The sequence below is a fragment of the Anolis sagrei genome, chromosome 3 (assembly GCF_037176765.1).
Source record: "Anolis sagrei isolate rAnoSag1 chromosome 3, rAnoSag1.mat, whole genome shotgun sequence".
Lineage (NCBI taxonomy): Eukaryota > Metazoa > Chordata > Lepidosauria > Squamata > Dactyloidae > Anolis > Anolis sagrei.
Genome location: NC_090023.1, coordinates 58,450,232 through 58,473,819, shown reverse-complemented (window position 1 = coordinate 58,473,819; position 23,588 = coordinate 58,450,232). Strand labels below are relative to the sequence as shown.

At 41.9% G+C, this 23,588-nt stretch overlaps 1 protein-coding gene across 2 annotated transcripts in view; it reads right to left on the bottom strand.

Moving 5' to 3' along the window:
- ROBO1 (roundabout guidance receptor 1) overlaps window positions 1-9,399 on the bottom strand; it is a 777,293-nt gene extending 767,894 nt beyond the window's left edge. For both annotated transcript variants that reach the window (XM_067466684.1, XM_060770536.2), the window contains exon 1: window positions 8,995-9,399. The gene's annotated coding sequence lies outside the window, so the exon portion shown is untranslated. The remainder of the gene's footprint in view (window positions 1-8,994) is intronic.
- Window positions 9,400-23,588: the final 14,189 nt, after the last annotated feature.

The window sequence follows — 23,588 nt, the reverse complement described above, 5'->3', positions numbered from 1 at the left end:
TTATGGGCACAAGGATTGTGGTTAAGTTTTGTTGGGGGATTTTTGAGTTTTGTTGTTTTGCCGTTTTGTGAGTGTGTTGTTGTGTTGTTTTTCATTTTGAGTAGATATGTTTGTACCTTGTGGGTTGTGTTATGGGCATGGGAATTTTGGTTAAGTTTCGTTGGGGTTTTTTTGAGTTTTGTTTCCTCGTTGGATGCCCCTAACAAATTTATATATATAGATAATGTAGGGGGCTGTGGTAGCGCAGCAGGTTAAATCACTAGCTGCAGGAAATTTGCTGACTGGAGGGTTAGCAGTTCGAAGCTGCAAGTTGGGGTGAGCTCCTGGCTGTTAGCTCTAGTTTTTGCTTACCTAGCAGTTTGAAAACATGTAATGAAAGTAGATCAATAGGTACCACCTCAGTAGACAGGTAAAAGGGTACTACATGTAGACATGCCAGAACACGATTAGAGAAGTCTATGGACAACAGGCTCCTCGGCATGGAAAAATGGAACGAGAGCACCTCCCATGGGCGGAGTTGAGCATTGCCTCCAGACGCTGGAGACAGAAAATATGAAGGCCTTTACCTCTGTCTGTGTATTGCATGTCTTTGTAACTGTGTAAAAAGGCATTGAAGGTTTGCTTAATATATGTAAAACTATAATCTGCTCTGAGTCCCTCCAGGGAGATAAAGCGGAATATAAATAAAGTTTAATATTGTATGTCATGATGAATTTGTCTTTACAAAATAAACAATCCAAACTGTCACAATAAAAATATTTCTGAAATCACATTGTGAAATGTGATAACATCTCAGTCTCAGAATATAGTCATTTTATTTATTGAACATTCATATTGAATTCTATTCTACATGAGCATAAACAATATTTATACCAATACTGTTATTTATTTTACCTTTACCTATATAAAGATGATTTACATCGACATGTTCTTTAAAATATACTTTCTTTAATCTTCAAAAATAATTAAATCTTTAAAATAAAATTTTTGAAATTAGTATTTAGTAGGTATAGAGTACTATATTTTAAATCACTGTAATCTTTCTTGTCATCTAATGTTTGCCTTACTGTAAAAGCTACTAAAGATTTTTGAGAAATGTCTGATGTCCCAGCTCTCACATAAATGATAGAGCAATGTGAAAAGTCAAATCCTATTTGTTGGTATTTGATATCAAGTTAGTTTTTACTTAATTAAGGTGTTCCTATGAAGGAGAAACTTCCAAGAGACTTAGGATACTAGCAGCCATGCTCAAGTTTCGCAAACTCTGAGTTGTAGATTCCTTTGAGACAATCCACCTACAAATGTAGTCTTCCTCTTTTCTTACTGTGTTCAGTGTTCAGTTTTACCCAGCATTATCTTATTTTCTAAGATCCATGTAATTTCATATTATGTCAATAATAGCCTGGATATTAATATTTGAATAGTTTTTATTTATTTGCCACATTTATACTCCGCCCTTCTCACCCCAAAGGGGACTCATAGTGGCTTACATATAAGGCACAATTTGATGACAATTTGATGTACAATTTGATGTACATCAGACAGATAAACAATGCATTAAAAACCAAGCACTAAAAACATATCAAACATTATTGTCTGTATTCGTTGTCTGTCAAACTGGCATTGAATGTTTGCCATATATGTGTATACTGTAATCTGCCCTAAGTCCCCTGTGGGGTGAGAAGGGTGGAATATAAAAAAAACTGTAAAAAAAAAACCTATAAATTAAAACAACTTACTAAAATCATGTAATCCAATATCATAGTTGAAGGCCATTCCAATTGTCATTGCACTATTTCACATTCATTTATTGCACTTGGAAATTGCTATCTGAAAACTTGATCCCACAACCACATTTTTAGCTTTTTTATGAAAGTCAGTAGGGAAGCGGCTGATGTGATTTCACTAGGGAAAGAATTTCACCACTGAGGGGCCACCACTGAGAATGCCCTGTCTCTCATCCCCACCAGTTGTGCCTGTGAAGGTGGTGGGAATGAGAGAAGGGCCTCCCCAGCAGATCTTAATGTCCAAGATGGTTCATAGAAGGAGATATGTTTGAACAGGTAAGATTCACCTATACAGCACCTAAATATTTTTCCACATTTTTTCCTAAGAAAAGTGCAGCCAGCTTCACACAGGACAGGAACAGCTTGAATCTCAAGGGAAGTTTCTTTTCATTGCTAATGGAGTTGACATTTTATTACCTGCCTTTTACTGCCCTTTATGCTAGTCTCCGCATAGGCAAGCATTTTATTACCCCATTTTTATATCCCTTTATCCCTAGTCCCCACAAGATCTGCACTGAGTCCTCACTAGACCATCATAACCAGCAACAGAAATAACATCTGAAAGTGAAAGCCTGTGACCTTAACGTCATCACTATTCTTCTATGTGCTCCCCTCCCTGCCCATGAACAAACAAATTTGCATGATGTACCAACATTTTGTGCATTTCTGGTTGGCCAATAAAGCTATTGCTTTTTATGGATTTTGGATTTTGCTTTTCCTACAGCATTGTGAACTTGGCTACCACTAAATATATTCTCTAGTTTAGTTGGCCCATGATTCATATTCACATGCAGCAACTTGCCACAATTTAAGCAGAAGTTTCTCTAGCCCAGGCATGAGCTTTTATTATTATTATTATTATTATTATTATTATTATTATTATTATTATTATTATTTTTGCCTTGGGTTCGCATTGTGGGCTTGCCCAAGAGGGCTAGGCCAGGAGGGAGGGGGGCTGTTTGCATGCTGGATGGGACAGGCTGGGAGAGTGTGGGGCCAGGAGGAGGCAGAGCAGGACCTGGGTCATCTTCAGGTTTTTCTCCCAGCATAAGGACTGGGCTGCTTGCCCCATCCTTAGGCTGGGAGAAAGACGGGACATGCGACGACTGCCCTGATCCTCCTCCCCAGATCCTTGAACTGTCCTCTTAGCATTATGACAGAAGGAAAATGATACAGTTGGCAGCTAAGAGTGCTCCAGTGGGCTCTCAGCCACCACGTGCCTTCCTTGAGCTGTCCTCCCAGCATAAGAATGGGGCCACTTGCACTGTCCTTATGTTGGGAGGAGAATGAAATACGCGGTGGCTGAGAGTGCTCCAGAGGGCTCTCATCGTCTGTGTGCCTTCCCCCCATCTTTTTGGCCCAAGGAAGTGGTGGGGTGCCATTTCCTTATGCCAAGAAGACAGGGAGAATGAGGAGGGCCTGAGGTAAGTGCCCAGGAGGCTGTATTCGGCCCCTGGGCCTTAGTTTGCTCATGCCTGCTCTAGCCCAACTTAGAAATTCCAGAGATTGGATCAGGAAAGCTCCTGGTACTACTGATGGATAGCTATGGTTACTGTTTTTCAAATGGCTCATACTAGTCAGTTTTTATGTCACAAGTGTGATCCCTAGCCATAAGCATCATCTTTCTTCTGTGGCTGATCTGATGATTTATTCAGCCAGAACACCAAGTGAATCTTTCTTTTTCCTGTATAGTGGGTTATCTATGGAAAATTGTCACAGCTATTGTTTTTCCTGCCATGTCGGAAGCTCCAATTCCTGGCTACAAAAATGAAAACCTTGCTCCTGAATAGACTGCAGTACTTACAGAGGAGTAAGTACAACTGAACTCACCAAAATTACGTTCCTATAAAATTACATACAATGGTGCCTTTTCTATCAATACTCTTTATATGCAAGTGTGAATACTACAAGTAAACAATAGAAAAAAAAGGAATGAGAGCTATTGCAAAAGCAAAACCAGTGTTCTGGTAAATTTAGATTTTGAATTACAATCTTGGGAAGATGTTTCAGTATCATCAAAATTTTTGTAAATGCTTTTAGACATACCAACATTACATAACATCCTAAAATGTTGCTTATTCCTTTTCACGAAGCCAATATGCGGACTGATTCTTTCCATTAAATCTAAAATCCTATCCATTTAGGAAGCAAATAAAGTGAAACAACCTTGTGGCACAATGGGAGCTGCAGTGTTTTCTGTATGTTATTGCTTTCATCTCAGGGGATTTTTGTGAAATGCCTTGTCAAAGTACACACAAATCCTGCTATATTACAGTGCTCCTCAGAAAAAGTACCTCATATATTGATGTGACAACAGTGTTGGCGAGATCAGCATACTCATTTGTTATCCATTTTAGGCAGTGCTTTATTCCTGAAATAACAGATGTGAGGCAGACTGAAAACACACACATACACCTGTAAACCATAATCTTGGCTTCTGCTATGGAACCTTTTTTGCATCAGGAAGTTGCTGTAGTCACTTTAGACTTCATTCATCAGAAAAAATGCTGACAATGAAGGGTGTATCTCCACTGTAGAATTAATGCAGTTTGACACTATTGTAACTGTTATGATTTAATGCTATGGGATCATGGGAGTTGTAACTGTTTGGCAAAAACTGTGAAAACCCTTTTAGAACTGTCACTGAAGGGCATGTCTACATTGCAAAATTAATACAATTTGACACCACTTTATTTGCCAGGGCTCAATACTAAGAAAATAAAGAATTTGTAGTTTGGTGAGAGAGCAGTTCTCTAAGGCAGAGAAGGCTAAGAACCCTTTAAAACCACAGTTTCTATGATTCTATAACATTGAGCCATGACAACTGAAGTGGAGCCAAACTGCATTAATTCTATAGTGTGGATGCACCGTCAGGTACCAGAAATTATGGACATCTTTTTCCAGGGCATAAAGATGTAATCACTATCAACTAGTATGGGGATCTGAGGAGGTGTGGAAGCAGATGTTTGGGGATAGAAAAGTACACCATAAAATGGTGAATAAGGGTTCTTCTACCTGAACCAAAAAGTCCTACTTATTTCTCTAGGCACTGTGATCCTGACACACAACATTCTCAATTATTCACAATTTTTGACTTTAATTCAGTTCAAAGATCTTGCCATTTATCTCCTAGCTGCCAGAAAATCTGGACTTTTTGGCATGTGATTGGCCTTCTAAGGGCCCTTTCACAAAGCTCTATAATCCAGAATATCAAGGCAGATAATTCACAGTATCTGCTTTTGAATATCTGAGTCCACACTGCCATATAATCCAGTTCAATGTGGATTTTATACAGCTGTGTGGAAGGGGCCTAAGTGGCATTGCTTCACTGTGAAGTTGAGGCTGAGTGGAACTGGTTGCTGGGAGGTGGTCATTCACACCAAGAGTTTTATTATTATTATTTAAATGAAGATCAATATGTGCAAATACTTTCATATCGCAACATCAGAAGTAGCATAGCCCCACTTAATAGACAATACATATATTTCCATCACTGACCTGGGGAGGGGGAGGGGGTAGACCTCTTATGTGAGGGACTGGAAATAATGCAAAAGATTGGAGACATGGATGGCAAGCTAACAAGTGGGGAGAGTTTGCCAGGGAGAAATGTGTGGCCTGTTATGGCAATCTCACTACAATATGTGTGATGTGCAAGTAGCCTCAAGAGGGCCATTGCAGGGTCAAAACAATGTAAACAAGCCCTAACTTGTATAATGTTCATGTGTGGCCATCTGAAGTGACCCCGCTGTTAAACTGAGTCACGCAGTCATTTCAAGCCACTGCTATGAATGGATAGTTATTATATTTGTTGTATTATTTACTGTTGGGTTGGAGAAATGTATGCTTGTGGAATTCCCTGCCTGAACTCATTCCATCAGCCGTGAATGCGACACCTCTTGCACCTTGGAGACTGTGGGTGTGAGACAACTCTAGCTCGGCCTTGGAGAGTGAAATGTGTTTGTTGTACTCTATTGTGTGTTTCTTGTACTATGTATACAAACTGGGAAGCCACAAGTTTGATTCTGAGGCAATACATATTCCTGGATCCTTGCTAAATGTGACCTATCCTCCAAGGTCACCGGATAGGGCCTCCACACCACACTAGTTTAGTACTTTAGTACTAACATTTCACATAGCTGAATGGAAGGATGTATTGGGAGCTAATGTGTCTCTCCCTATGAACCAGCTTGGATGTTAACATCTTCTGGGGAGGTCCTGCTCCCAGTCCCAGCCTCTTGACCCTTGACTATAGAATTCCCTCCCCACTGATATTAGATTGGTTTTTTCCCTCCTGGTTTTCAGAAAGAAAGTTAAAACCTGGCTGTGGAATCAAGTGTTTGGGAAGGAGCACAACCGCAGGATAACTTGGACTGTGATTGTGTGATTAAGATGCAATGGTTTCAATTAGTTTTTTAAAAAATGTATTTATATGGTCTTATTATGGTTTTAACATTTAATGTGTTGTATATTGGTCTGCTTTTATGTTGCAATGTGGCATTGAATCATTGCAAAAGTGAGATAGAGTGGGTTAAAAATGCAGGAAAAAAAATCACAGAATCATGGAATCATAGAGTTGGAGGAGAACTTGTGGGCCATCCAGTCCTACCCCATTCTGCCAAGAAGCAGGAAAATTGCATTCAAAACACTCCCAACAGATGGCCATCTATCCTCCATTTTTAAGCCTCTAAAGAAGGAGCCTTTACCACACTCTGGGGCCAAGAATTCCACTACTGAACACCTCTCACAGTTAGGAAGTTCTTCGTAATGATCAGGAGAAACTCCTTTCCTGTCGTTTGAAGCCATTGTTCTTTATCTTGGTCTCCAGGGCAGCAGAAAACAAGCTTGCTTCCTCCTCCCTATGATTTCCCCTCACATATTTATACATGGCCCTCATCATGTCTCCTCTCAGCCTTCTCTTCTGCAGGCTAAACATGCCCAGCTCTTTAAGACATGAGGGCCATGTATAAATATGTGAGGGGAAATCATAGGGAAGAGGGAGCAAGCTTGTTTTCTGCTGCCCTGGAGACCAGGATAAGGAACAATGGCTTGTTTCTTATCCTCATAGGGCTTGTTCCCCAGACCCTTAATTGTTTTAGTCACCCTCCTCTGGATACATTCCAACTTGCCAACATCTCCCTTCAATTGCAGTGCCCAGAACTGGACACAGTTTCATTCCAGGTGTGGTCTGACTAAGGCAGAATAGAGGGGTAGCATAACTTCCCTGGATCTAGACTCTATACTCCTCTTTATGCAGGCCAAAATCCATTGGCTTTTTAAGCTGCTGCGTGGCATTGTTGGCTCATGTTTAACTTGTTGTCCGCAAGGACTCCAAGATCTTTTTCACATGTAGGGCATCCTCCATTCTGTATCTTTGCATTTCGTTTTTTTTCTGCCTAAGTGGAGTATCTTGCTTTTGTCCCTGTTGAACTTCATTTTGTTCGTTTTGGCCCATCTCTCTAATGTGTTCCTCCTGTCTTCTGGGGTATTGGCTATCCCTCCCAATTTGGAAAATAAAGCAAGTGTCTTATTGACAGGAAAATAAATTCCACTTCCTTGGGGCTACTTGGGCGAGACTGAAGGAGCCTCGCGAGTGACCAAACCAAGCTCAGTCTATTTGGGTCCAGCTGGAAGGAAAGAGAGGTGGGGCGGGAGGAGGAGGAGGAGGAGGAGGAGGAGGGGGAGGGGGAGTGGTGGTGGGCGACGCTCCCTTTGCATTCCTCTCCCGAGGACAGAAAAGGCGAAAAGGCAGCCGAAAGGAGCCAACACCAAGCACCATCATTTGTGGGGCGCCTGCTCCTCTCTCCCCACAAGCTTAGAGTCGCTTCACTCCATAGCGTACCTTTTCCACGTCCCCAGGAAGGGGAGGAAGGGATGGAGGAGTGTGTGCTTGGAGTAGAGAAGGGGAGGCAGGGAGGAGGACAGTTTTGCGGCACTGGAGGCTGCAGAACAAGCTGCGGCGAGGCGAGCCCCCTTTCCTCCCCTCTCTCCTCCTCCTCCTCTTCCTCCTCCTCCCTGCCCAGAACCAGAAGGGTTTCCCCCTCTCCATTGTGTGAGGCAGCCGCAACAGCAGTCCTCCCCGCCTCAAAGCCAGAGGAGGAGGAGGAGGATCCCCCCCCCCCTTGCTCCCTCTAGCAAGAGCATGCATAATGCAGGCGCTGGCCGGCTCCCCTACCTGCAATACGCTTCCCTGGCGCTTCCTTGGCGCCGGCTCTCAAGCAAAATCCCACGTTGGGATGGGAAAGGAAAGGGGAGGCAGGCGAGGACTCTTCCTTTCAAAGAAGCATCTCAAAGGGAAGCATAGGTTTCATCCCGAACACAAGCACAAAAGCTGAGGCACAGAAGGAGAGCTCGCCTTGACTGCAGAGCCTGTTCCTTTTCCTCCTTCTCCTCCTCCTCCTCCTCCAAAACACCAAATTCCCCGCGTCCAAACTCAAGGAAGAAGCAAACAAGGCTATATACTTCATGACTATAGTAGTATAGCAATGCCCCCCAGATCCACACCGCTTTGCTCGCCATCGCAAAAGGTTATGCGGCCAGATCTGAAGTCCCAGGCTCAAGGAAACCTGGCTGGCACTCTCGCCTTCCTCTGCAGTCCCAGAAGCCCAGCCAAGTTAGCCAACCCTTCTGGCAAAGTTGCTTCCCCAAACCGTCCCCTACCTAGAGACTTAGGACTCTTCCACGCAGCCCTATATCCCAGAAGATCACACTCACATAACCCATTTCAAAGCAGATATTGTGGGATTTTCTGCCTTGATATTCTGGGATATGGGGCTGTCTGGAAGGGCCCTAAGCAAAACCCAGCGGAGAAAGGCGATGGATTGGACAGCTCCCAAACGAGGGGTATTCACTCGCTCCAGGGAAAGACTGGCAGGCTTTGAAGCCACGCTTCGGGGTGCCCTGCGACTTTCCGATTCGCATCTGTGGCAGTTAGAGCCCTCTCTTCTCCTCCCCGTCACCCGGGAACTACCCCCCCCCCCCGGATCGCCTCAAGGAAACTTGTTGGCTTTGCCAAACGGCTTCATCTTCCAATCGTCCCTTTCCCCTCTTTCCAAACTGGTTGGTCTCAAAGCCGTCATAACCGCAGCCCAAACACAACTGCAGCCCAAACCGCCATCCAAAAACACCCCGTCTCCTCCCCAAAGGCAAACCTGACACTTGTAGGCAAGTAAAAAAAAAAAATCCATGTTGGGATTAACTCTCCACTTACCTTCGGAGACGAGGAGGAGGAGGTCAGAGAACAAGCGGCTCCATGATCCAGGCAGTCCTTGCAACTTTCCTTCGCAGGCTCGCACTCACACATACACAGCGAGGTTGAGATAGAGAGAGAGAGAGAGACCTCCTTGTGAGTTCAGGCAAACACGCGAGTCGAGAGGTTTTCCCCCCTCTCCGTACAAGAGGGATGAAACTGGGTTTGGCCCCACTGCCAGGAGCCCCGGCAATCCAATCCGTCTTCAGCAGAGAATTCTTTCAGACTCCGTTTTTTTCAGTATTACCATTAATGCGCAGAGCAGAAGGCATTGCATACAAATAGATCCACGAAGGAGCGTCTATTGGTGGCTGTGGCAGGCCCCTGGGTCCTACTGCTCCATTGCAGGGGGAAACTACAAAGCAAGCGGATTCCGAGGACAGACAGACACACACACACACACAGAGAGGCATGGATGGGAGGAGTGAGGGGGACTCTCCTTGAATTGATTCGTTACCTCGGCGGTGGTGGGGAGACGGGTTGCTGGTGTCTCTCCAAAGAAAAGCCGCCTTGAGAGGATGCCTCGGGCAGGAGGCCCTTCCCTTTCGCTGGGGCTGATGTTCGGGGTGGTGGGTGAGGAGGAAGATGTGGGATGTTGAACGCAACTTTGGGAAGAATATCCGGATGAGGAGGAAAGGTTGGCACTGGCAGGCAGGATCTTTCCTCACAGATTGGCTATCCCTTCTAAAACAAATTTACAAATCTGGTTTCAAGAGGATTTCTGGATTTTTAAAGCATTCCTGAAGAAACCGACCCCCCCCCCCCAAGAAAAAAGACAAGGAGTACAAAATTAAGGGACGCAACGAATCATAGAGTTGGAAGAGACCTCATGGACCATCCAGTCCAACCCTCTGCCAAGAAGCAGAAAAACCACATTCAAAGCACCCTGACAGATGGCCATCCGGCCTCTGCTTAAAAGCCTACAAAGAAGGAGCCTCCACCACACTCTGGAGCAGAGAGTTCCACTGCTGAACAGCTCTCATAGTCAGGAAGTTCTTCCTAATGTTCAGGTGGAATCTCCTTTTCTTTCTAGTCTCAAGGGCAGCAGAAAACAAGCTTGCTCCCTCCACCCTATGATTTTCCCATACATATTTATACATGGCTCTCATCATGTCTTCTCTCAGCCTTCTCTTCTGAAAGTGAAACATGCCCAGCTCTTTAAGCCACTCCTCATAGGGCTTGTTCTCCAGAGTCTTCATCATTTTAGTCACCCTCCTCTGGATACCTTCCAGCTTGTCAACATCTCCCTTAAATTGTAGTGCCTAGAATTGGACACAGTGTGATTCCAGGTGTGGTCTGACCAAGACAGAAAAGAGGAGTAGCATGACTTCCCTATATCTACACACTATACTTCTATTTATGCAGTGCAAAATCTCATTGGCTTTTTTGCCACCTCATGACATTGCTGGCTCATGTTTTACTTGTTGTCCACAAGGACTCCTAGATCTTTTTCACAGCTACTGTGTCCCCCATTCTGTATCTTTGCATTTCATTTTTTCTGCCTAAGTGGAGTACCTTGCATTTGTCACCGTTGAACTTCATGTTGTGGGTGTTGTCCCATCTCTCTAATCTGTTTAGATCATGTTGAATTCTGCTCCTGTCTTCTGGGGTATTGGCTATCCCTCCCAATTTGGTGTCATCTGCAAACTTGATGATCATGTCTTTCTTTTTCCACTGCAGCTTGATTTGACCCTGGCAAAGGAAAGAAAGGCGGCTTGGCTCCACTTATATGGGGGTTGGAGGAGGAGGCCCAATCTTCAACAGACTGGTTGAAGATTGGGAAAGGAGTGGGGCAGGCTGTATACTCTCACCCTATCTATTCAACTTGTATGCAGAAGACATCATACGATGTGGGGTTGATGAATCCAAGGCTGGAGTGAAAATTGCTGGATGAAACATTAACAACCTTAGACATGCAGATGATACCACTTTGATGGCTGAAAGCGAGGAGGAACTGAGGAGCCTTCTAATCAAGATGAAAGAAGAAAGTGCACAAGCTAGGTTGCAGTTAAATATTTTTTTTTAAAAAAACAAGAAGATTATGGCAACCAGACTGATTGATAAGTGGCAAATAGAGAGAGGAAACATGGAGGCAGTGACAGACTTTGTATTTCTACGCACAAAGATTACTGCAGACACAGACTTCAGCCAGGAAATCAGAAGATCTTTACTTCTTGGGAGAAGAGCAATGACAAATCTCAATAAAATAGTGAAGAGTAGAGACATCACACTGGTGTAAGTAGCAATGAAGATCCGCATAGTTAAAGCAATGGTATTCCCATCATAACCTATGGATGTGAGCTGGACCATATGGAGGCTGGGCAAAGGAAAATAGATGCTTTTGAACTGTGGTGTTGGAGGAAAATTCTGAGTGCCTTGGACCGCAAGAAGATCAAACCAGTCCATACTCCAGGAAATAAACCCTGATTGCTACCTGGAGGGAAGAATATTAGAGGCAAAGATGAAGTACTTTGGCCACATAATGAGAAGATAGGAAAGCTTGGAGAAAATAATGATGCTGGGGGAAAAGGAAGAGGGGCCGACTAAGAGCAAGATGGATGAATGTTATCATTGAAGTGACTGACTTGCCCTTGAAGGAGCTGGGGGTGGTGACGGCAACAAGGAGCTCTGGCGTGGGCTTGTCCATGAGGTCACAAAGAGTTGGATGCGACTGAACAAAACACAAATCTGGTTTCAAGAGGACTTCTGGTTTTTTCAAGCACTCCTGAAGAAACTGACCCTTCCCCCAGAAAAAAAAGCAAAGGAGTAGAAAATTAAGTGTTTGTGTGTGTGTGTGTGTGTGTGTGTGTGTGGGAGGGAGAGATCATAAAGCAATTAATGATTCTTTTCTTTCTTTCTCCACTGCAGGTTGATGGGACCCTGGCAAAGAAAGAAAGGTGGGTTGGCTTTTCTTCTGTCACCTTATTAAGAAAAATTGCTTCCGGGTGACAACTATACCATTCTTGGGGTGGCAAAAAGATCAAAAAGTACCCATTCAGTAGCACCATGTCCATTTTGTCCTCATTATAGTACAACTAAACACTCTCAAACACCACAGGCTGTCTGAAAGGGTTATTTATTTATTGTGTCAGAAGCAAATTGAGAATACCGTTATAATGTATTAAAAAAAAACCACAAACACAGTTAAAAACTTGGCATTACTAAATTTTTTTTGACCATAAGCTGGCCAATTGGAGTGCTTTTGGTGTCTCTGTGAGAAGGTCCTCCATTGTGCATGTGGCAGGACTCAGACTGCATTATAGTAGGTGGTCTGTAGTTTGCTCTTTTTCCACACTTGCATGTCGCAGACTCCACTTTATAGCCCCATTTCTTAAAATTTACTCTGTCTCATGGTGCCAGAGTGCAGCACCTTCCAAGTCACCCAGGAGGCAGTTTCTCATCTAGTCTCAGCCATTGATTGATGTTCCAGGTTTCAGCCTGCCACTTTTGGACTCTCGCTTGCTGAATGGTTTGAGACACAACCAATGCAGCATCACTCTAGCTCCTAGTGCTACTGCTGCTACAGTGAGACAAAGGCTAGGGATTTCCAAATTACTGGATAGCTGTAATCGTCTGGGGAAAATTCTGGCTGTACATTCCAGAACTGTGTGGTTTTAATAATCGGTTTTAATGTTTATATGCTTTTCAATTTTATGTTTTTAATGTACAGTATATGTTATTTGATTATATGTCTGTTTTATATGGCAGTGAATTGTTACCTATTGTAAGGCCGCTCTGTGTCCCCTTCGGTGAGAAGGGTGGGGTAAAAATACAGTAAATAAATAAATAAATAAACAAATATATAATAAATACAGTAAATAAATAAACAAATAAATAAATGCCTCTATTCTACCAAGAATGTCAGTTCTGCTGTTTAACCACTGAGCCCATAAACCCAGCCTTTGCTTTTGCAAATGTTAATTACTTTTTCAATCTTTAAAGTTTTGTTTGGAACACATTTCAAAAACTAGAAAATAGATTTGCTCTGTTTCCTGTGTGAGCCAAAGCAATATGGGTCTTAAGTCAATACATAACCCCTGATTCTCCCAGACACACAACTAGATGCATTTCTTTCTATAGTTAATTGTACTACGGTTATACCATAATTCTCTGTAACTGTATCCAGATTTCCTAGTTTTAAAATTATACACAAATTTCATTCCTAAGAAGTTAAACTCAAGTCATGCTGTAATCTAATCAATAGGGTGGCTGGGTGAAAAATTGCACAGGATTTCAATCCCTTTAATTGTGTTGAACAAAGACTTTCAAAGACTTTCCCTGTGTGACAAGGAACGCTTGTTGAAATTCTTTCCCACATAAGTATTAAAGAACAGAGGCCCTGACACTCATTTCATCTAACAACCCCACCAATTGATGATTATCCAACCATTGATTTAGATGAACTAGTTAGTAGCATAGGAGCCAGCAGGGTGATTGAGTGTTGGACTAGGACTGCAAGATCAGGGTTTGAATACCTGCTCTGTTACTGAAACTCACTGGGTGACTTTAGGCAAGTCATACTATCTCAGCTTCAGATGAAGCAGTGGTACTCAACCTGTGAGTCCCAAATGTTTTGGCCTTCACCTCCCAGGAATCCTAACAGCTGGTAAACTGGCTGGAATTTCTGGGAGTTGTGAACCAAAACACCTGGGGACACACAGGTTGAGAACCACTGGGTGAAGGTAGTGGGAAAACTCCTCTGAATAAATATTGCTGAGAAAAACTCACGATAAATTTGCCTGAGAATTCCCATAAATTGGAAATGGCTTGAAGGCATATGGAAAGAAGTGAGTAGCATCTTCAACTTGGTCAATAATGAAGATAATTAACAATGCAGCTATGGCACTGAGTTGCTATTTGGACTTAACAAAATAGAGAGTTGACACAGCTCCTGTTGTATTTTCAGTGTAGAAGCGACAATGACATTTGTCAGAGTGCTGGGATCATTGACAAATCTTTTTTTCCTTTTGCAAAGAGATGAACTGATAGTAAGACTTTCAAAATTTACTATTGTTTGTAAAAGATCATCATTGATGAAATCAAAAATACAATGATGAAATTAATCAAACTAAATTGTAACATTGATTAGGAGCATGCATTGTATGTGTCTGTTTTACAAAATATTTTTTTTCATAGAATCATACAGTTGGAAGAGACCACAAGGGCCATCAAAATCAACCCCCTGCCATGCAGGAAAATGCAGTCAAAGCACTCCTGACAGATGGCTATCCTGCCCCTGCTTAAAAATCTCCAGAGAAGGAGAGACCATCACAGTCCGAGGCAATGTATTTCACTGTCAAACAACTTAACCATTAGGAAATTCTTCCTAATGTTTAAGTGGAATCTCTTTTCCTGAAGCTTGAATCTGTTGCTCTCTGTGCTCGTCTCCAGAATAGCAGAAAACAAGCTTGCTTCCTCTTCAATATGACTTTCTTTCGAATATTTAAACATGGCTATCATGTCCTCCTCATCCTTTTTTCCCCAAGCTAAACATACCCAGCTCTCTAGGTTGCTCCTCATAGGGCTTGGCTTCTAGACCTCTGATCACTTTGGTAAACCTTCTCTGGACATATTCCAGCTTGTCGACATTCTTCTTGAATTGTGGTGCCCGGAACTAGACACAGGATTCTAGATGAGGTCTGACCAAAACAGAATGCAGTAGGACTACAACTTCCCTCTATCAAGACACCATCCTCCTATTGATACAGCCTAGAATCCCATTAGCTTTTTAAAGCTTGTGCATCACATTATTTACTCACGTTCAGCTTGTGGTCTACTAAGACTCCTGGATCCCTTCATAGAATTATAGAATCATAGAATCATAGAGTTGGAAGAGACCTCATGGGCCATCCAGTCCAACCCCCTCCCAAGAAGCAGGAATATTGCATTCAAAGCACCCCTGACAGATGGCCATCCAGCCTCTGCTTAAAAGCTTCCAAAGAAGGAGCCTCCACCAAAGAAGGAGCCTCCACCTTCAACATGTCCTCTTTTTAAGTCAGTTGTGATTCATATATATCTGTACATTTAATTCTTTTTCTGCCTAAGCATAGTATCATACATTTCTCCCTGTTGAAATTCATTTTGTTAATTTTGGTCCAGCTCTCTAATCTGTTAAGGTCGTTTTGGATTCTTATCCTCTCCTCTGAGGTATTAGCTATCCTTCCCAATTTAATATCATCTGCAGATTAGATAAACATGCCTTCTATTCTGTCATCAAAGTCATTGATAAAGACGTTGAATCAGCTCCATTCAGAATAAATAATAAAGTAGGTTTTACCTGTGTATATTCTGGAGGTGGGGTGTAACTATGGATTCTCTTTGATAATATATCAGTGGGAACTGTCATGATATACTCATACTGTACTTCGAAATGTATTCACATCATGCTGGGTCTTGGACAAGTCTTCTAAATTTTGTGTTTCAACAGCTCATTTCTTTTTCCTCCAGGATTGTTGTGGTAAGATTTGAAATAATATTTTCCCCCGGTTTCTGTTAACTTTCAGAATACTCTGGCTTGGTTTTGTCAGTTTTTTCCCTTTGGAATATAGACCAAAGGAGGTCTATAGGTGGTAGAATTAACTAGTGGTGTCCCAATCAGGGTTGATTCTGCTTAGCTTTGAAGATCAGATGAGAACTAGTGCCTTTACAGCATGAATCCTCAAACTGTGACCCTCCATCTGTTTGGACCTCAAGCTCCCAGAATCCTTGACTATTGAACAAACTAGCTAGGGCTTCTGGGATCTGGAGGCCAAGAACAGCTGGAGGGCCACAGTTTGAGGATGCCTGCTTTATGGTATTTAGGCACTGCAGGAATAGTTAACAATGTCAAAATCTAGCAGTCTAAACAGTTACCATTGTTTTAAAATACATTTGTCTATGCATTTACCTGGAAATAAATTCCATTGAACCCAGAGGAGGAGAGTTCATTCAGGAGTGATAATGATAATATTGCTGAAAGAACAGTTTAGAGAAGATGTGCTTAATTTAGTTTTTCTGATATGAAAAAACTTTCATTTCAGAATCTCAAATTTCTGTTGATTTCCAAACTACCACACATATTAAATATTTTGAATATTTCCATCCAAGAGTTTTGCTGAACGGTCTTGCTCTTCCAACAGGGTCAGTAATATTAGTTTGAGTAATAGGGATAGACTGGCCAAACGCAGGAAATAATGTCACATTCATTGCTAGATCTGTGAGGATTAATAAGACAGAACTGGTAGATTGGAAGTTTAATAGATAAAGTGGGTGGGCAGTTAACCATCTGAGCAAAGATTATGACTCTGTAGTGAAACAAAACAAAGAGGAATAAATCACTGGGTCATTCTATTAAGACAATTAAAATGCAATTGCCCGATCAATTATCTCTGCATGGGTAATAGCCTGATATAGGCAGAGCAAATAAATCATTAAAGAATGAAAAAAATGTAAGCAACTCAAGCCCCTGAAATTAATCTCTGGCACCTTATGAAGAAGATCCTTTGGGAAGTTCTTCACAATCACTCTTAAAATAATGGTAGCAATGTAAGAGTTTGTGAGCTGTTTCTATTCACTTTAATGGGGCTGGATAGTACAACTAAATTCAGAATACAATTAATATAACAGCAATGGAAGCAGTAAACAATATAAAATATTGCAATGTGTTACTGATATCCATAATTTCATGGATTGATACAGGAGTTCTCAAACTTTTTAAACAAATGGCCAGTTTATGGCACTTCAGATTATTTGGGGGGTGGGCTTTATTTTGAAAAAAATGAACAAATTCTTATACACACTGCAAATATCTGGGGGAAAAACCATGAAAGAACAATACAATATTGAAAATGAAGAGCAATTTTAACCAACATAAACTTACCAGTATTTCTGTGGGAAGTGTGGACCTTCTTTTGGCTGTCAAGCTAATTAGGACTGTTGTTATTGTGTGCCTTCAAGTGGTTTCAGACTTAGGGCAAACCTAAGTCTAAAGTTCTGGGTGGAGGCTGGGTAAATGACTTTGGAGGGCCTCCTCTGATCTGCTGGCCTTAGTTTGGAACCAACATGGCCATATAGGCCAGAAAACTCACAGCAACCCTATAAATTACCGTGTTTTTTAAAAAAGTAAATGTAATCTTCCCATATTATTTAGTACTAACTATAATTTTTCAGCATTAAGAGCATTGCAGCAAGATTGGTATTCCTTCCTCTTTTAATCATATGAATGTTTGTGCTCAGACCACAACTGAAGCTTTGCCAGCTTTGATTTTGAGAGTTGGTGATTCATTGGTACTGTCAGATAGCCACTGCAGTATGTTATGTAGTCCTGTATTCCAGGTGAGTACAGAGTTAGATTAAAATGAAGCTAGATGTATTTAACTGTTCAAATAAATGGAGATAGGCACGATCATAAACATAAAACATAAAAAACATAAAAAGACCTTTGCACGATCAGACTACAGGCTTGTTTAGTTCAGAAACTTATTTCCATAGTGGACAACCAGAGTTTTGTGGAATGTCCAAAACATCCTTTCATTGTCATGGTCTGACCATCATTTGATCAGTTTTAGACCTTCTGCGACCTCTAACCTCCTCAGGGGTGGAGGACAAATTAAGATGGTCCACCCCAGGAGACTGATGGATCTGGATGGATTCCTGAGGAATCTTGGGATTCTTCATGTCATGGAGCCTGGCGATTCTGTCAACGCCTTGGTTGATCACTATAACAGTGAGATGACCAGGGCGATAGATATGATTGCTCCCGAATGCCCCATCACGTTGCGTCAAGACACACCATCTCCTTGGTTCACTGAGGAGCTGGCTGTGATGAAATGCACAAGAAGGGGGCTAAAGTGCATATGGAGGAAATCTCGAGACGTATCTGACCAAGCACGGGCTAAAGCCTCTCTTAGGGCTTATACAGCGGCTATACGGGTAGCCAGGGAGTCTTTCACGACTCCCTGTATAGCATCTGCATCCAATAGATCATCAGAGCTGTTTCGGGTTGTCGGGGAGCTCCTTCACCCACTTGTGGTGGAGGAGGCCTTCGATGACCCGGCAACTCGGTGTTGTGAGGTTGCACACCATTTTGCAGGCAAAGTTGCTCAGATACACCTTGAGTTGGACTCCAATTTCATCACAGTGCCAGGGGAGGTGACTGACGCATCTGCTTGTCCGATTTTGTGGGATTCTTTTAGGTTTGTTCTTCCTGAGACCGTGGAGGAGGTCCTTGGTGCTGTGAGGGCGACCATGTCAGCTTTAGACCCTTGCCCGTCTTGGCTAATTATATCAGCCAGGGATGGGTTGATTGATTGGTTTGTGTTGATCATTAATGCATCATTGGAGCCGGGGGTTTTCCATCTCAACTAAAACAGGCTGTGGTCCGACCACTCCTGAAAAAGGCTTCCCTTGACTCTACGGTGCTGAACAACTACAGACCAATCTCCAATCTCCCTTTTCTGGGCAAGGTGCTGGAGCGGGTGGTCGCCTCCCAGCTCCAGGGATTCCTAGACGACATCAATTACCTGGACCAGTCACAGTCTGGCTTCAGGCCTGGCCATGGCACTGAGACAGCTTTGGTTGCCTTGGTGGATGACCTCCACAGGGAACTGGACAGGGGGAGTGTGATTCTGTTGGTTCTCTTGGACATCTCAGCGGCTTTCGATACCATCGATCATGGTATCCTTCTGGGACGACTCTCTGGGATGGGTCTCAGGGGCACGGTTCTGTTGTGGCTCCGGTCCTTCCTGGAGGGTCGATCCCAAATGGTGAAGCTGGGAGACACCTGCTCGGACCCCTGGCCTTTGACCTGTGGGGTCCCGCAAGGCTCTATTCTGTCTCCCATGCTTTTTAACATCTACATGAAACCGCTGGGAGAGGTCATCCGGAGTTTTGGAGATGGGTGCCATCTCTTTGCAGATGACACACAACTCTACTTTTCCTTTCCACCTAACTCCAAGGAAGCCCCTCGGGTGCTGGATGAGTGCCTGGCCGCTGTGACTGTCTGGATGAGGATGAACAAGCTAAAGATTAATCCCGTCAAGACAGAGGTCCTTCTGGTCAATCGTAAACCGGATCGGGGTATAGGGTGACAACCTGTGCGGGACGGGGTTACACTCCCCCTGAAGTCACAGGTCCACAGTTTGGGTGTTTTCTTGGACTCATCACTTACGCTTGAAGCTCAGGCGTTGGCGGTGGCCAGGAAGGTTTTTGCACAACTGAGACTCATGTGCCAACTGCGACAGTACCTTGTGAAGGCTGATCTGGCCAGGGTGGTCCATGCCTTAGTCACCTCCAGATTGGACTACTGCAATGCGCTCTACGTGGGGCTGCACTTGAAAACGGCCCAGAAATTCCAACTGGTCCAACGGGCGGCAGCCAGGTTGTTAACTGGTGCTCCTTACAGAGAGAGGTCAACCCTCCTGTTTAAGGAGCTCCATTGGCTGCCGTCCATTTTCCGGTCCCAATTCAAGGTGCAGGTGCTTACCTACAAAGCCCTAAATGGTTTGGGACCCGCCTACCTGCGTGACCGCATCTCCAAATATGAACCCACGCGATCTCTCCGATCATCTGGAGAGGCCACCTGCGTCGCAGGCGCGTTTGGTGGGGACGAGGAACAGGGCATTCTCTGTGGTAGCCCCCCGACTCTGGAACTCTTTCCCCAAGGACATCAGACAAGCCCCTACGTTGGCAGTCTTTAGGAAGAGCTTGAAGACGTGGCTATTCCAGTGTGCCTTTCCAGAATAGGAAACTCCTAGCATCATGTCCCAAATGCACTTTATTAGATATTTAAGATTGTCTGCTCACCACACCTATCTCTAAAAACTTATCCATGTCACCTGTCATGTCCAGCACTTTTTAATTTTATTCATTACATTTGGCCCGGCCTTAGTTTTTAAATGCATTGTGGTGTTATTGTTCTAATGTTTTTTGCTATTGCTTTAATGTTTGTTGTTTTGCTTTATGAGTTTATTGTTGTATTTGTTATGCTGTTGTTTTATTGAGGGCCTTGGCCTTTTGTAAGCCGCACCGAGTCCTTCGGCTGATGTTAGCGGGGTATAAATAAAGTTAATAAATAATAAATAATAAAAAACGGGCAATGAAGGCTGTTGTTGTTTCTTCTTCTTCTAGTAACTGATATTCAGATTAATGCTTCTGCTACGGTTTGGAAATATATAGTCATGATAACAATGTGCAAGTCATTGAATCATAGTATCCACAATTACCTTTTTACATTGATTTTACAGAGGCTAAAATTTCATATAAATGCAGTGCACAAAAGTTGTAAAGCAAAATTTTAATACCATATGCTACATAACTTTCTGATGTTACAATCAGATGTTTGGAAATGGAATATGCTGCTGAGAGTATGGTGGAGTCTCCTTCTCTGGAAATTTTAAAGCAGAGGCTACATTGCTATTTATCAGGGGTGCTTTAATTCTGTGTTCCTGAATGGTGGAACATTGAACTGGATGTCCCTAGTGGTCTCTTCCAGATCTATGACTTCCAGAATCTATTTTTTTTTCTATCCCTAGTAATCAACAAAATTCAGAGTTGTAAGCAAGGAGTTATATTCAAATTGTCTCAAAACAATGTATACAACACCATGGACGAAGTGTATAAGAATTAATTTGCAGTATTCATCAGTGTTGTATTTCTTTGTGTAATTATTGTAGAAATGCAAAAATTCATTTAAACGCCATTTTAGATGATATTCTACATAAAGTTCAAGAAAAAAGATAGCTATAGAAATAAAATTAAGTTTAGAATTTGAGAAAGAGAGAGAAAATGGGGAAATCTTTTAATGTCAAATAAAAATGAAAATTGTATTCTCACAATGGATACCATCTGATGCATACATTTATGCTGTAAATTCTGCCTTCAGTGAGAAAATGATTCTATAAGCATCTTCTATCAAAAGTCAAATAGACATCCAATTTTCTACCTTCTCTTCTTGCTGAGTAACTAGAAAGGGTTCATAATTTGTTAAGATTAAATTATTTGTGGTGGTGAAAAAATAAATAAATAAATAAATAAATAAATAGTCCCACAAGCTACTGGTTAAAATAAAAGGATGGGCCTTAAATGCTAAAGAAAATTTCAGTAAAAACAAGTGGGGCAAAAACTAATAATCCCAAATTAGACTGTAAACCTAAGAGCAGGGTGCTGTTTTGCTGTTTTTTACTTGTTAAGATGGCACTATATAATAGATGGTGATGGTGATGATGATGTCAATAACCACATATACTGCATACTGGTGGGATCTGAGCTCACCAAGGGATCTAGTGGTTATATTGCTATTTCTGAAATTTTTGCCCAGTGTGTGGTTGTGGTGCAGTTGTGGTGCAGTTGGTTGGGAGTCAACTGCATTAAAAAAACTACTGACCGAAAAGTCATGAGTTTGAAACCAGCCCAGGTCAGAGTAAACTCCTATACTATTTGTCTAGGTACCGTTTATGCAGGGAGGCTAATTTAACTAATTTACAATGCCATAAAACTCTCTAGCAGCATGCAAAAGAATGAGGAAGTACTCCATCAGTATCACAAGTGGATGGTGAAGCGACAGCTCCCCCGGTGGCCAGAATTCAAAGCATACCCTTATGAAGCTGGAAAGTTAAATAGCCTCTGTGTGTCAGTCTATATATGTTGTGTGTTTATGTCATTGAATGTTTGCCATGTATATGTGCATTGTAATCTACCCTGAGTCCCCTGCGGGGTGAGAAGGGCAGAACAGAAATACTGTAAATAAATAAATGTGCTCCTGAAAAAAGAGAAAGGAACAATAGATGAAAATATGCAGGATAGGGAAGCTGAAATGATCAAAGACTGAAACAACTCGTATGAGAGAACAGACTGTAAACATTAGTTTGAGGTGGGGGGGAGGGGGGAAATCAAAATTAAAAGGAGACATGGTAGAGGCTCATACAATGAAATATCTTCCACAATGCTGGAACTTGGGATCATCCAATGACACTAAATGTTGGAAGATTCAGCACAGATTATTGTATACAGCATAGTTAAACAGAGCATAATTCAAGTGCAGAATTCACTGCCACAAGTAGTGTTTATTGATAACCTGTAGGGTTTTGAAGGGGAATTGATAATTCATGATGGATGGGGTCCATCAATGGCCACTAGTGAGAATGGCTATATATGACATGCTTCTATATGTCCATTGCTGGAAAGCACAAGCTGGAGAGTGTAGTGGCACTCAGGTTTTGCTAATGGGTTTTCCACATACAACTGATTGACCATGGTGTGACACAATGTTAGATCAGATTATTCTTTGATCTAATTCAGCAAGATTCTTCTGATGTTCCTACATCAGACTAATTGCTGACCAATTGAGAAAAAATTCAGGATCTTTAAAGAATTCTTTAAATTAAACTAAAACATCAAAAATATAGCAAAACAGAGTTTATGAATGAGAAAAGCTTGGGAAAAAGTGTGAACCTCTTGCTGATTTCCTCAAGGAGCAACAAAAGATGGAAAAATTCCATATATCCTTAATGAAAACAAAAAAAAATCATAAGGAGACAAAAAAGAATATTTGAATTCTTTGTTAATATTAAGCCTTTGTACAATTTAGATTTTTTATGTACATTCTATGGTTTTGTCTTACTGTGGTTTTTAGGTTTCTGGTCAAGTTTAATACTATGTCTTTGAAAATCAGTCTGCAGAAATAAAAATAATTTTTTGAGTTTACTGAAACTGAAGGCCTATATTAATGTACAATACAGCCTATATTAGTGTATAACACAGCCTCTGTATAACCAGAGACTGGTAGGCATTGGTTGGGATTTCCGCCTTGGAAGAAGTTGGATTAGATTTTCATCATTGAGAAGTCTATCAATTTTCTGATTCTGTGACTTATGTAGATTGGACCAAATCCCTAAAAGATTGACAGAAACTAATCCCACAGCCTATGTTGACTCCACACCCCCAATATAGAAAAGCCCTCCAAGAATAATTCAGGGTCACTCTGCTGCTCTAAACCTTTTTCCTCTTAAACTTTTTCTCTTACTCTTAACCAGAAGAGATCCATTCAATCAATCAATCATTGAATGGAGAGTTAATCCCTGATTTAATTCATCTACTCTAGTCAGGACCAACAACTGGAGTTATGCCAAAGGAAAAGAGTTGCAAGCTCCCCTGACTAATTTTCTTAGTCCTAGAGGGGAAAAAAAACCTATCTTTAGCTCTGTGAACAACTCTAATGAGAGGATATATACTTTCCTTGGGCTATTCAGAACAGGAATTCTATCTCCTGCTGTGATCTAGTTTCTTCAGACAGACCATCACAACTAGTACAGTGCTTGAGGGCACAGTCAGCAGGTCTGCAAATTCTCCCATCCGTTATTATTCAGTCATTCTTCAGTATCATGACTCTTACAGGGACAATGTGTAGTGAGAAGTGCTGTCCATATGTTTGGTGTAGCTTAATCCAACGTAAATTAGCATAGGATTGATTGCATTCAGCCTTTGGTATTTCTGTGAGTGTTCAACAACAATAGGTTACATTTTTGGGTGTTTTCCTTAATAATTCAAAATATTTCTGATGGATAGAACTGAACAACTAG